The 15,562-nt window shown below is 42.9% G+C and overlaps 1 protein-coding gene across 3 annotated transcripts in view; it reads left to right on the forward strand.

Moving 5' to 3' along the window:
• The window catches only part of zbtb20 (zinc finger and BTB domain containing 20), a 72,451-nt gene that overhangs the window by 2,764 nt on the left and 54,125 nt on the right, over positions 1-15,562 (forward strand). For 2 of the 3 annotated variants that reach the window (XM_053485900.1, XM_053485901.1), the window contains exon 2: positions 11,364-11,472. The exons of the other annotated variant lie outside the window; for it this stretch is intronic. The gene's annotated coding sequence lies outside the window, so the exon portion shown is untranslated. The remainder of the gene's footprint in view (positions 1-11,363; positions 11,473-15,562) is intronic. 3 annotated transcript variants of the gene reach the window in all.

The following is a 15,562-nucleotide window of genomic DNA, read 5'->3' on the forward strand; positions in this document are numbered from 1 at the left end:
TGAGCGTTCCTGTAGCGAAAGAGTGAAAGAGTTCTGTCGGGAAAGAGAGAGAGAGAGAGAGACGGAGTCACAGGTTAGAGAGTCGATGCGTTCATTCAGACTCGGATGTCGATTTATATTTATATTTTTACGCAATTTTTGTTTGTCTATGTGTTTGTGAGTGTGTGTGTGTGTGTGTGTGTGTGTGTTTTCGTTCTTTTACAATCCGGTGCTGTTTTTTTTTTTTTTTTTTTTGGTGCGAGTCTCCACCAGGAAACATTTAAGAACGCTTTTCCGCGAGCATAAAAGGATAAAAGAAGACGAGTGTCACACTAAGCTTATGTTTATTTCATACGTCCGGATTCGCCCGTTCCCTCGCACTCACACACACACACACACACACACACACACACTCCTCCTGACGAGGCCGAGCTCCAAGGTTTGTCTGGGATTTCATTTCTGTCTTTTATATACATCGCGTGACCGTAAAATATAAAAAAGTCAGGGAGTTTGTTACGATGTAGTAACGTCACTCGGACGCACGTACGTATAACAGGCCACGTTTCGACCTCTGGGTCAGAGGTTATTACGGAAGGGAAACTCTGACCGTCTGCGCTTCATGTCGAGTCCCGAACAAGCCTGAAGCGCTTAAAATAGGTTCGGGGGAAAAAAAGGAAAACAGGAAAAGTTTAGCCACTTGTGTGTGTGTGTGTGTGTGTGTGTGTGTGTGTGTGTTTTAAACAAGTGGATGAAGACATGTATGTGTGTGTGTGTGTGTTTATGTGTGTGTGTGAATGTGTGTGTCATTCGTATAAGGGTCAAAGGTCACACACGCTCTGACTTAAAATAAAAAATGTATCACGATGAACATCCCCAAAGCGATCTTTTCTTGGCAGTGTTACAAATCTCGTATCCTCAATATTCCTATTTTATCCAGATGATAATTCTCCAGGTTTTTCTTTTCTTTTTTTCCCTGCATCTCTAAGCCGACACGGGCCACGCAGCCGTCCACTTCCTGACACAGAATTATTCATTAATATTTAACGCAGTCGACCAGAGGACAGGAAATAAATAAGCCTCGTGTTATGAGTTTTTTTTTTTGTTTATTTTTTTTACACTGCAACTAAAACTATCAGTAACGTATACAAAAGATAAAGGTCTTTTATACGAGGTAATGAAAACGGCTCATGCCTGATGAGATTATATTATTATTATTATTATTATTATTATAATTAGAATTAGAATTTTGTATGTTAAATCATGATCTTGTACTGTATTTATTTTTTTCATTTTATTTTTTTGTAATATTAAATGACATCACGGACTCGTTGGGGTTCAGACTTGTAGCTTCTTGTGCATGGCATGGCAGGTTCTTTGGTAAGTGTTTTGTGTGTGTGTGTGTGTGTGTGTGTGTGTAGCCACGTCGGTGTGACATTATACAGAATGTTTGTTCTGAAAAATATTTCAAAACCGAACATTCTGAGCCTTTTTTTTCCCCAAATAGCGCATGAGATCTCACAACCGGAGTCAGTTGTGTTTCTGATTAGGTTTATTTCAGCTCATTTCTAACAGTAAATTCCTTTAATTCATGAGCTAGTCGATTCATGAAAATAGGATTTATCAGTAGTGAGCTTCCACTAAGGTCTCGTCACATATTTTTCCCCTTCAGAAAACGTCTAACCTCATTAATGCCAAACGCATACGACGTCTTGTCTAAAATACAGCAGGCATGTGCTGAATAATGCTGCGGTTTGAACCTGTGATCCAGCTTCTCCCGCGGGTCAGGAGATCAGAAAACTGTGCCGGAAAAACATAACTTAAAAGTTAAGAGTTATTATGAAAAGCAGCAATGTGTTAGAATTAAATAGAAACCAATGAAAGTAAAATTCTTTTTTTTATTTTTTTTATCTTTATTTTAAATAATGCACGACAAAAAAGGGAAAAAAAAAAAAAAGAAAATCCACAAGAAATGTAGAACGTCCACGCTGATGCGCAAGTTAAAACAAAACTCACTCAGGCTGTTCAGGTTGTTCACGTGTCTGCTTTCAAAACGCTTATTTATTTATTTATTTTGTTCCCTCTCCTGTGTTCACACCACTTTAACGCGGCCAAGGTCACGGGCTGATACAGATATCAATATTGCGTTTTTTTTGTTTGTTTTTTTCCAACTCGAGGTCGTTTGAGAATCTGTTTTTAATCAAGAGAAGATGATTTCTCCAACAAGAGCTCTTTTCTCAGGCTACTGACAAACATCTAGACTAACTCAGGCTCGTATCGTGTAGTTTAAGAATGTATAGTATGTCTAATACACTGATGTAATGATCTACAAGGGCCGTTCGAGTCAAACCGGGACTGTATTATTATTTTTTTTGTTGTTGTTGCTGTTTGAGTTTTTTACCATGTGGGTAGGATGTTTTCTCAGCCATGATCGGACCGTCTGGAACTCCTTCAATGTCTCTTTCTTTATTGGGGAAAAAAATAAAACATCCACTAAAGGCGTTCTGCACGAGCTCGTACCGCCCACCGCACCACTTGCACGTTACAGGATCCATTTCAACATGTTCGGGCCGTTAAAAGGAGTTCCTGAGAGGCTGCAGGAAATAAAGAAATATACAGAAACAAACAGAGGTAAAAGTCCCGCTTTGACTTGAACACCTCTTGTATATAACTCATATACAGGTATGTGTTAATATTTATCCAAACGTGTGTGTGGTATTTGGCACCAAGACGCCAGGGGCAGATCCTGTAAGTTGTGAGGTCGGGCCTCCACGGATCTGACGTTCGTCCAGCACGTCCCACAGATGGTTGATCAGAAGCTGAGGAATGCATTGTCATGTTCCTCAAAATGTTCCTGAACGGTGTGTGCAGTGTGTCAGCGCACATTATCCTTCTGAAACAGGACACTGCCATCAGGGAACACCGTCTCTGTGAGAAGGTGTCTGTAACAGTGTTTAGGTACTGTAGGTGGTACACAAATGGCAGGACCCTCGCCCCGGGCATCACACTGCCTCCGCCGGCTCGCCTTCTACCCGTAGTGCATCCCCGTGCCATCTCTTTCGACACAAATGCACTCGGACCCATCGGACCGGGCCACCTTCTTCCGTCGCTCAGCGGTCCAGTTCAGTTTTAGGTGTTTTGGTGGAGGATACGGGTCAGCATGGCCACCCTGTCCCCCTGCAGACCGGGCACATCGAACAAGACCTGCAGTTTCGGAGTAGCTCTGTCGTACCCAGTCGTCTAGACGTCACAATAAGTCACTCAGATCCCTTTTTCCTGATTCAAACACATCAGTTTCAAGAACCGACTTTTTTCACTTTGCTGTGTATATATACAGTACTGTATACCCCACAACCCCCCCCCACCCCTTTGACAAGTGCTATTTTAGTGAGATAATCAATGTTATTCCCTTCACCTGTCACTGAGTTTAATGTTGATGTCTGAAAGGTGTATACAGTAGACTCACGTAGTAAGTGTGTATGTGTAGCACTTTGTGCTTTTGTGCGGCTTTAGATCAGACAGCGCTATTTAAAGCCGGAGGAAAGTACAGACGTACACGTCTCTGTAGACACTTCCTTTAAAACGTTCTTTCTCTCTCTCTCTCTCTCTCTACACCTGTACCAAGGTCACTGGTTGATAGTATTATTAATACCAGCTATTTATATACGTCTGCTGATATATGGATTAATCATTACTGCGCTATTCAAACAGGTCATGGTAATACTCTGTACACGTTTCAGCATTAAAGCCTCTCTCTCTCTCTCTCTCTCTCTCTCTCTCTCTTACTGCAGGATAAAACAGAACCTTAAAAAAAATTATCTTTTTATATAAATTCCTCATTAAAGCAGTGAACACACTGTGCAGTCTACAGACTCATCGCAATTCACTTTATTTCTTTCTACAACATCGGTTTATTAGTCGTTATAAAATCACCCATACAATTTTTTTTTTTTTTTTTTTGGTGATGCCACACCCAGGCTTCATGCACAAACCAGGAGCGGTAACCATAAAAGCTGTTTGGCATTAACGACTTTTTGGACATGGTGTTTGTTTAGAAACGTGTAACGACGTTAAAGTCACAGTGTGTAACTGAAACGCCTCCATCTGCCGCCTTTTAATTGATTAGTTAGGACAAACAAATATGTATGTATATATATATATATATACACAGTAAATACATATATACGCTCTACATCAGAAAAGTGGCATGTTTTGTCCTTTTTTTCATATTTGCATTCCTTAAATAAGAATTGAATTTGAATACCGGTAAGTGCACTCGCTGTCGGCCAAATTACTTGGAAACACCTCGGGCGTGATTGAGAGTCAGAGCTGGAGAGGATTTTGGGATGTTTATTGGATAAAAAGTAGAGAATGATTACTCCTCCCAGGCTTACGAATTAAAAATAAATAAATATATAAACATATAAAATTTTCTTTAGACCAGGAATTTTTGAAAAACTTATTAAATGTCACACTTTTTCCTTAAGATGAGCCCATTTTGAAGAAAACATAATGTTAGAATATCATCTTTCATACTGAAGGTTGTGTATCTATCATCTAGTCCTCTTCGTGAGTGTGTGTGTGTTTGTAAAGAGGTTTAATGTGTATAGATTACACAGTAACTGAACTTCTACAATTGTTCTAAAAATATTTAAAAAATGACATTAAAAAAAAAAGGAGAGAGATCTAATAATTTAATTTCCTGTCATGTGATAAGGCCAACCAGCTGCGAGCACTTCCTGGAAATCAAGTTCATCTGAAATACAAAAGTAAAAATGCAATACATCTAAGATATCATTCAGAGAGTCGTTGGGACAAGGAGCAAGGGAATCTGACGCGTGAAGTTTGTGAGTTTGAGTTTATATCAATGTTCTTTCATCGTAGAGACGTTTTTTTATTAACGTGGTACATTTTTAAAAACTAAACATACAGCAGTTTCAGTAATGGAACCATTGATAGAGATTATATCTAAGAAATATAAGAGAAATAAGTACAAATGTTTAAGGCTAAACATCACTATAATGGGAAAAAAATCGGTTCGGGTCAATTTAACTGTTGTACCGCCACATTAACCCAAAATCAGTTTTAAAAGGATGCCATTCCTGTATAATCCTGAAGGTGGCGTGCTCTAAGCTACTCAGACCTTGGCATTAAGCACTGCATCCTGTGTGCCAGGATCATTAGCATAGGCTAATTATTTGTGAGGTTCATTTAGCATTGAAACAAAGTCTAAGGTAAAAATTAATAATATAAGAATCAGGATATTAGTAAAAATAGATTTTGTTCGATTTCTAAACAAACTTAATGATTAAATAATCCGCGTTCCGAGAGCACGTGAATAGTTTAGAGATAGAGACCTTAAACACAATCTGGCGATAAACCGGTGAACTTTTAGCCAGGATTCAATAATTTCATTCAATCAAGATTTTAATTAAACAGTAAATATGATGTATAAGATTAAAAACTATATATATTAAGTATAGATTTTTTTGGGTTACGTTATATTTGAAACTCTGAAGAAATTCAATCCTAGGTTTGTTCATTTGCCAGTTCCCGCTACCTAGCTAGCTAGTGACACTTTTCAAATCTAGCATACGCGGAGGAAAGCGCTATCCGCCCTCTTCCACATACAGAGGCTGATGATTGACTCAGAGTTTCAGAGAGAAATGTTATTCCTCTCACTCTGACTCTCATCCATCATCAGGATTCAAACTCGATGTCAGATCTCGATGTGGTACTTCACATCATAATCATCATCATCATCATCATCATCATCATCGTGGAGCTTCTTTGACGAGCCTCTCCTTTGAAACAGAACAGCTTTCACTTGGCGCTCCAGCCGTTCTCAAAGCGTCTCCAACCCCAGTGCTTTCTCACGGCTTCACCTTTTTCTAAAAGAGTTCCTCATTCCACGTTTCAGCGGTTCTAGTGCATCATCCATGTATCAGTAGTGCACTACATCTCATCGAGTTAGTCAGCGTGGACGCTAAAAGTGGGCTCGTCACATGGCATGAAGTGAAAGGTAAATTCCTGGGTATCTGTGAGTGCGCTGTAGAATTTTAATTTTTAATAAGAATCATTAAAATCCTGTATTGCACTTCACTAGACTCTCCCCAGGACAGTATAGACTGATGGAAACCCTCGAATGGTTACTACATCAGCACGGAGTGATGCCATGTGCACGTGAGCTCTGGACCAAACCAGCGCTTGTAGATTTTATTTTATTTTTTATTTTTTTAGGTTTTTAGTGTCTCCTTTTGATTAATTGAAACTTTAAAGTTTGCTTTTGCAAAATAATACTGTATATAAAATGTATATTTCGAGAATTTTTTTTTTTTCTAAACTGTAGTATATAGTACATGCAGTCATGTTGAAGACACTGGTGTTTAAGTGAAAGGAACTCTTAATGCTTCAGCATACCAAGACATTTTGGACAATTTCACGTGCCTAACTTTGCGGGAACTGTTTGGGGACGCCCCCCTTCCTGTTCCACCATGATTGCACACCAGTGCACAAAGCAAAGTCCATAAAGACGCGGATGAGCTTTGAGTTTGCTATGAAAGAGCTTGAGTCCTGACCTCGACCTGATGGAACACCTTTGTGATGAATTAGAGCGGAGACTGCGAGCCACGCCTTCCCGTCCAACATCAGTGTCTTCTGAAAGAACGGTCAAAAATTCTCATAAACACTCTCCTAAAACTTGTGGAAAGCCTTCACAGAAGAGTTGAAGCTGTTATTGCTGCAAAGGGCACGGGGCCAACATCATATTAAACACCCTATGGATTAAGAATTACTTGATGTTACTTGAGATCATATGCATGTGAAGGAAGGCGAGCCAATACTTTTGGAAATATAGTGTAGATATAGATTTTTGTGAACATGTGTCTGTCAGGATAAAAAGGTGCTGCAGGTGTAGACTCGACTTTATTAAATATTGTGAACAACAAACAGGAACAGGAAGCAGACTGAGAGTTGGAATCATGAGCCGGACTAAGCTGGTGTAAGCACACGGAAAACGCAACAAAGTGAGACAGAGACACAGGGCGAGGAGGTAAAGTGGCGTTCTCGGCGGGATAGGATGGCAGACTGATCTTCTACAGAGCCCGGATCAGGGACCGCGGCAGGTTGGACACCTTCTCGTCTTCTGGCCTGTATGAGGACTAAAGTAGTGTAGTCAAGTGAAAAGCAACAATAACAATCTATAACTCCTAAAAAAAAAAAAAACGACTTGAACTACAAGCAAGAAGCATGCGTACAAACCAAGATCAAACATTCTGCTAGAAAAGTGAATTAAAGACACCTGGAACCTAAAACTGGAACTTAAATACACTAAAAGGTGAACATCATTAGGCACAAACTTAAACATGTGCCTGTGTTTACCGTCACGTGACTCGCGGGGCTGATGGGCGATCCCGAGGGAGTGTCATTAACGTGTAACGGGTACACCTGCGGTATCGTTCCGAGCCGCCATCCAGGCGTTTAACGAGGATGCGGAGCGGTCGAGGAAAAAAAAACAACAAAAAAAATTGTTTAAAAAAATCAGATACAAACTCGTGTCACACTTTTAGGATTCACGTTTGACTCACTGGTTCTCGCTCGGTTCGTGTTAGTGTTGTTCAGGTTCGTCAGTCTGTGCTCAATGACATTTTTAATAAACTTTAAAGGACAAAAAAATAATTATTATTTACTGACATTAATCACAAAAGTGTGATTGAAAGTCTTTGCTGTAACCTGTACGGAGATTGTATTCATTTCATGGATTTCTGTGCGTAACCTTGCGCACATTCACAAGTACAGCCTCGATCAGCGCAGCCTTGATGTTCCTCACCGCTCACGTTAGCAGGTGCGTGTCATTGTGCATGAAATAAATGTAAAGTATTTGGAAACGATGTGAGTGCTCAAGCCTGAAATGGATGAGAAAGCCCTTTTATGACCAACACGTATCCTAAATAAGGCCGTACACCGAGCCCTAAGGAGAAGTCTGGCCTGAGAAACGCGCTGAACAAACAAGTGTACTGTTTACAGAGGGGGGAAAAGGGGGTGATTCCATCCGTAGTAAAAAGGACAGGAATATGGATATGGATATCCGCGCGTGTGCTTTATATCGTTATTTGTGTCGAAGTGGAACTTGAGAGAGGTTCTGTTTTGTTTGCGATCTAAAAAAAAAGACTATAGAATGAAAGCAACGGCGGAAAAAAAACGCGGATGAAGAGACATCACAGTTTTTATTTTCCAGACTTTATTACAGTTATTAGTTCTGAGTTACACTCGGCTGGACGATTTGTGTAATATATCGTATCACAGCAGGTGAGAAGCGCATAATGCATAATGAATAAGTGATAAATTAACACTACGAAAAACAAAAAGGCGTCTGTTTGGGAACAAGTTTGGGAATAAAAAAATTTATTTGCATTTGAGATGCCGTTCCTCTGTAATCCCCACAGGTGGTGCAGTCTAAACTACTCACACACACACACACACACACACACACACACCACAGTTCAGCAATTCCGTCTCTATTAGCGAGTTAAGTTATTTTATTTTTTAAACGGATATATCCGAGTGTCATGACCCAACAATATATTACATCATGATGTGTGTGTGTGTGTGTGTGTGTGTGTGAAGTGATATGGGTTCAGTGCTTCTAGTTGTAGACTAGTATTGTTGTTAAAGAAAACGATATCGCCTTCCGTATCAGTTCGCACCGCAGGGCTTAGCGTCAGTTTCCAGGATAACGCCAGATCGCACCGTTTATCATAAACGCTAATTTGTCTCGACTCACTCGCAGAAAAATAACTTTATCATAAAATAAATCATCAGCCCAGTGTTATAGGAATTAGACACGTATGCATGTGTGTGTGTGTGTGTGTGTGTGTCTGAGAGGAGTGAGGATCCTGGGATATTCTGAACCTCGTCGCAGAAGTGACCTTCACAGGTTTAATTGAATGTCAAGGCCAGGTTTGCGCGGCGCGTCGCAGGAGCGCATGATGCGACGATGATGCAACCGGCGGCGCTGAAACCAAGCGCCGAGCTCAGGAACAGAACAGGGCACTCATTTCATTCTCCAGCTCGCTGCCCTGTCGAGCGATCCGAGAGGGATTACACGGAACCGTGCGTCAGGCCTGAACCGCCGACCTTCTGACGTGGTTTAGAGGGACGTCGCCCTCCTGTACGATGCGTTGAACACGTACAGATCTGACCAAGTTAAAATGTGTCGAGTTACAGTACAGAAACCTTCTGGTTTATTTTATTTTATAGATTTGTATGTTCGTTTTTTTTTTTTTTTTTTATCCCAGAGTGTGAACTGTTGCGCGTTATTTCCCAGACTGAACTGTTAAACAGGTTCTAATTTTACACAGATTGTTTTAAGTTGTTCGTGTAGATCAAAGTCTTCAGGCGTATCTGTGTAACAAAAGGAACTTGTTTGTTGTCACACCGACTCGTCCTTGTGGTTAAAGTAAAGCAATATTGAAACTAGTTTTGTGTCCAACAGCCTGGACAAATTGAACCCAGATTAATAGAACAGTGTAACGTATGTTCTGTAGGTTCTATATAACACGTCGCACGCTAATGTTCTGTTTGCGCGTCTTTAGCTTTGATTATGGCGTCTAGTCCGTGAACCACTCGCTCCGTCACATGACCTTTCTCCATCACTCCAAAGTCCAGTCTTTATGATCCCTAACAAACTAAAGAGTTTTTTATTTATTATTATTTTAATGGAAGCTGTTTAGTCCCAATCCTGTGAGTTCTCATCACGTTGTGTGTGTGTGTGTGTGTGTGTGTGTATGGAAATGCTCTTTATCTCTGTTTTTTACTGGACATTTCTGTTACCACGTGTGTGTAAGCGATCTCACATCACACTCATTCAGGATGTATTTAAGCACAATCCTTCATCTTAACTCAATTCCAGTCGTTATAATATATTCTTTGCTTGTTTTATTGTTTGTTTGTTTGTTTTGTTCACCATAAACATCTCCTTCTCGCTGGTCCCCCACGACCTGACGTGGCCCCCAAAATATGAAGATGTTAAGTCAGTTAATTATCTGCAAGTCAGATGGTTTTTTTTGTTTTTTTTTTAAACCAAGACCAGACGCCGCGTCTGTGAACCTGTTCGTTTGTGTAATTTGTGTACGCCGAGAAGATAGCAGAGGGTTTGTGGTGTGTGTGTGTGTGTGTGTGTGAGGTTTGGTTTTTGGTTAGGCTTCACCTCGTGAGAACCGAGAGGAGAAAACAAGAGGTTGTAGTTTAAATACACCGTGATGAACATGTTGTAAACCGATAGAAAGTGTTGAATGAGACCCACACGGCGGTGTGTGTATATAAACGGAGAACGCCTGGAGTTTGGAGCGAACCGAGTGAACCCGCTGCTGGAATGAAACACATACTTGATACTGATTCTGTTTTGAAGTAGAATTTTCATTTTCTTTTTTTTTAACCCGAGCCCAAGGCTTAATCAGCGGACGGAAACCTGGATCGGTGTTGTACTTAAATGAATGCATGTTTTGTTTGTGTTATGTATTTTTCCATTGTGCTGGTATGTTCTCCTCACCGAGCTCCAAAATTCCCAGCATGCCTGTGGAACGTGGGCCGATAACTCTGCATAATCTGGCATTGTTTTTTTAATGTATTTTTTTTTTTTTAACGTAATCATCATTATTATTTTTTTTTCTTCTTTCCTCATCATTACGTGAGGTATGAGCTGACACCATCTGAGGCATAACCCGACACCATTTATGCAAATTCAGTTTGCGCAACACCTTGTTTCAACACTCCCAATATGATTTGGTTTGGCTTGCTTCGAGGTGACACCATGGGCACACTTTTTTTTTTTTTCTTTTTTCTTTTTTTTTTTGGTTGCTCTTTGTTTGCAGTGCCGGATCAGTGGGAGGAGTCACGCCGCTTATACGTTCCCAGGGCAAGCCGTTTAACCGCTTTTATGGGAATGTTGTAAACAATTTAATCGTGTGAAAGGTCATATATTAAAAAAAAACAAAAAAAAAAAACATATCACACCTTGATTGCAAAAGTGTAAAAGTGGCGCTCTGAGTGTGTTTACTCGCCAAATCTCGCTTTACAAACCAGCGCACGCCGCGTGTAAGGACAGACACAGGAGACGTGTTCAGGCACGGACGCTTTTTAAATATATATATTAAAAAAAAATGTTTTTCTTTTTTACATTGTATCACAATGAAACAATTTCCGCTCTGTTCTGTGGTTAGTTAAGGACAACTTTTCAAAAGGAAGGCCATCACACACACATTTCTGTGTTCTGGAGTGAAGTGATGGCGGTCTCTGTTTAAAACCAGCGGAGTGTGTGTGTGTGTGCATGTGTGCGTGTGTATAAACAAACGCCGTATGTGGAGATTAACAGCGTGTGATGTTCTCAGTGACAGATCTGGATCGGCCGAAGAGAACGCACTCGGAGGAGCATCAGATGTGATCTGCGCAGCCGAGGGACGCTGGAGAGGAAGTGTGTTCTCCATCCGAGAGTGAGAGGTGAGCTCGGCGTTCTCTTCCTCCTCTTCTTCTTCTTCTTGTTCTCTTTATTGGTATCATTAAGTTGATATTTTTTGGGATTCATCACGAGAGCAGTGTCTCGGCTCGTATTACCGGTGTGGCTGGACCCCCCGGACCTCTGGCTCGCTAAGCTTTGTGCATGAGCGTTAAAAGTTAAAGCTGTTTACCGCCCTGATGGCTAACAGCTACTCAGCAGTGGTGTGTCGAATGCAAATCGCTCCTAATCCATCCGCACTCGTGTGGTTTGAGGTCACCCAGTGATTTATCATCCGAATTGTTTATATTTTCTTCACCTTCCCCGACTTCCTCCCTCTCTGCTGCCCCCTGCGTTGTGAGCGGATGTGTGTGAGAGAGAGAGCGAGAGCTATTTTAGACTCGGCATGTGGATCATCTGATGCAACACGAAAAAATCCTACCCAGAATGCTTTTACAGGGCTCTGATCTGGGATCAGACGAAGCAGTTTGGTCCCGGATCAAACAGGGGGAAAAGAGCACCAGGCTGATCCCGGACCAGTCCAAAAAAAAGGCCAAGTGATCCGATTCCAGATCAGTTTCAAATACGAAGCGATCCTGGTTCTAGATGAGTCAGAAAAGCACGAATCCAATCTCGAACCAGTCCAGAAAACACCGATCTGATCCCAGATCAGTCTACAAAGCTTCTAAGGTTCATTCTAAAAAGTGATAAAAAAACAAACAAACATAAAAATAATAATAATTTTGTTATCCGTCCTTGTTAAAAAAAAAATAAAAAATCCAAAAAGTGTTCATGATCGCGTTTAAAAAAAAAGCTCCGTCTCAGATCAAAGACAAAGCGCTTTTATCTGCCAGATTTCTAAAAGCCACATGAGTCCACAGGAATCCTGTCCCACATCAGCGTGAAAGGCTGCGAGATCTGATCCCGGATCAGTCCCGAAGGCCGACTTTGTGCTCAGGTGTCAGTTACCTGTCGCCGTTGCGTAACCCACGAGGAACACAATGAGTCCTTTTTCCTCCTCTGTAGAAGAGCGTGTTTGTCAGCCGTACAGCTGTTGCAGATTTATGCTAATTTGCGAGCGGTCCTGGTATTTATCGTAGCCGAGCTCCAGATCTGTTCCTAAACGTCCTGCTGTAACTGATTCATAAAACCTGGAGATCTGCGCCGTGTCGCGCTGAGCTGTTTTCTCATTTTTTAGATGGTTTAAGGGGAAGAAGAAGAAAAAAAAAGAGAAAAAGACAATTTCCCAAATGGGTTTGCGCGACTCTTCTCTAAGGGCCGAGTGTGTGAGTGCGTGGAGTTTTGGCATTGTAGCTCCTCTCGAGAGTTTTGCATTTGCAGAGGAATTCTCTTTACACACTGTGGCATTGTTCTTACACACGCGATTCACCGTGTTTCTCTGAATCGGGCAGCACAGTGTTTTTCCATCATGGCTCATGAGGTCGGGGGTCTCATTCGGAGCACTACGTGTACGTGTGTGTGTGTGTGTGTGTGTGTGAGTGCGCGTACGCATATGTGATATGGCAGCGGCTTTAAACTAGAGCTCTTAATATAGGCACTGACTATAGCACGCCGTCTGGCTCCTCGATAAGGCTGCACGGCTTACACACACACACACACACACACACACACACTCTGCTCCACGGCACACACTCGTCTCCCGTCGAGCAACAGCTGAGACTATTAAGCAGGGGAAGCACTCTACGGAAAAGCCCATCGCGGCAGACATTTGCGTGCGCGCACGCGTACGCGTTTGACCCTCACATGGCCCTCCCGCTCGTGTGTGTGTGAATGTCAGAGCATGCGGCGGGCCTTGGCTCAAGCTCCAGGCGAGTGTATATCGTTCCTGTTCACCTCAGATGACTCACATACAGCGCGCGCGAGAGAGAGAGGCGCACACACACACGCACCTCTCTCTCTCTCTCTATATATATATATATATATATTTATACACGTGCACTATCTTCCTCACACACCCTTACCAGGAAACCAGTCCCAGTGTCACGTTTACGTCTGACCCGAGCTGTGTGAACGCTCACCTCAGACACCCCGACGGCGCGGGCCGCGGCACCCAGCGACTCTTTAAGAGGCGAAACGTATCAGGCACGGCGTTATAATGAATCACACTCCTCCCGCGGCGCGCAGGATCGCACACGTAGCTCTCTGGGTTTCCTTTCATGCTCGGACCTGCGGTGCCTCAGCGATTTTATCACTCCGACGCGGGTTTTGTTCATTGTTTCTGTCCCGTCGGAGCGTGCGCTAGGTGATGGACACATACAACGCGCGGTCCATCTTCAACCGGGTTAGCCGCTAAACACCAAGCGGGATCGAAGCCACGCACGTCTGGAATTCCAAACCCCAAGAAAAAATATCTATAATAATAATCCAGATTGTGTTTCGGCTCGGGGATATCCGGCGGAGAGAGGGGGAGAACGGCGCGACTCTAGCGGTTAGCGTTATTCATCCTGCTTGGTGACGCGGCGTTGTGTTTTTGTCCTCAACAACGTAAAGAAAAAGTGATTGCTTATATTTTTATATAATGTGTGTGTGTGTGTGAGAGAGAGATTTTTTCAGGGAGTTTCTACTCCACGAGTAAAATGAATCAGTTACAGGTGGTTTAGTTTCTTATATATGTTTCGAAAGGAAGCGAGCTCTCTGGACGAGCCTCCGAGGCCACGAGCGTCTCGGCGTGAGCGTTAAAAGCGGAGCGTCCGATCCGAGCGGACCCGGGTCTAACCGCGCCCTTCCGCCACAGTCGGATTCCTGAAGGAGGTTTTTCGAGCGAGGAGATCTGACGGCACAAAGCCGGCTCTTTAAAGTGTGTAAGTGCAGCGCACATTGTTGAATATAAACAGGACAGCCGCGGCGTGTTTGGCCTAAACACTGGGCCGTGAGTCGCGTTTCCATTGAAACAGCGCACAGATGGCGGGGACGAGCTGCCAGCAGTATTTTTGCATGAACACAGAGATAAAAACCTGTCAGGCAGTTGATGGTTAATAACCAAATTTCTTTACCAAACATATTTTGTTTAGGCAAAGAGACAGGGTGCGCAGGCAGGCGGCGCGTCGGCCCTTTAAATCCATACGCGAGCGAGCAGCCGTTTCACCCCGCGTGAGAAATGTATCTTGGATTCTAATAGGGAAGTTGTGCGTCTGCCAAGGTACATGCGTGTCCTCAGCTAACCCCGGCACCCATATGGCGCTCGGCAGAGTCCACGTGAGGATCGCTGTGAGTTTCTGGAGGGAAAAATATCTGGAAGTGGTTTGTAAAAGAGAGATGAAAAAATAAAACAGAGGTAGGCGAAGCATTCTCTCTGGCAGCAGTGCCAAGTTTACTTCTGATTTGTTTACAGCCGCTCTCTCTCTCTCTGTGTGTGTGTGTGTGTGTGTGTGTGTGTGTGTGTGTGTGTGTGTGAGAGAGAGAGAAACGGGGCCTGGGTCGGTTAGAGGAGGGAGCTGCACTCGCTCTCGGCACAAAGACACACACTGTCCTCCATTTTGGAGAAGAGGGCAGCCTGCAACTCATCTGCTGTTCAGAGTCGCAGAAGAATTCACGGGCAGGCTGCGTGTAATACAAACAAAAAATAAAAAGAGACGTGGGGGGGGGGGGAAGGGGCGTACGGAAACAAAGAACGTTAACAGGTCGTTAGCACGCGCCCGCGGTTCCGAAGCGCCCCGGCGCTGGGCTGCGGGCGGCGGCAGGTAGAAGCTGGCATGAGCCGTGCTTTGTGGGAAGTGGCTTGGAGTAGTTTGGACCCTGCCTTTTCACACACTTCACCACGCCGAGGCAACCGAGCGCACTTCATCAGCAGGAAGCGTCTGATAAAGTTCCAGACCATAAAGCAGATTATTTAGTAACCACACACGGCCCAGCGCCCGCTTATTATTTAGCTAATATTTTAAGGGTTTTTTTTATGCCTGGCGTTTATCTTTATCAGTGTAGCGACACGTTCTTTAACGCTCCGTAGTGAAAGGTTGAATTTAAGATGAAAAAGAAGGCTCCGGGTGCGACTTCGCTCCTTCACACCGAGCCACGGGGCTTTGCTTTTTAGTGCGCTGTCTCGTAAAAGAGTCATCTGATTCTGGAAGATTTATT

Source organism: Clarias gariepinus, chromosome 24 (assembly GCF_024256425.1).
Source record: "Clarias gariepinus isolate MV-2021 ecotype Netherlands chromosome 24, CGAR_prim_01v2, whole genome shotgun sequence".
NCBI classification, from domain to species: domain Eukaryota; kingdom Metazoa; phylum Chordata; class Actinopteri; order Siluriformes; family Clariidae; genus Clarias; species Clarias gariepinus.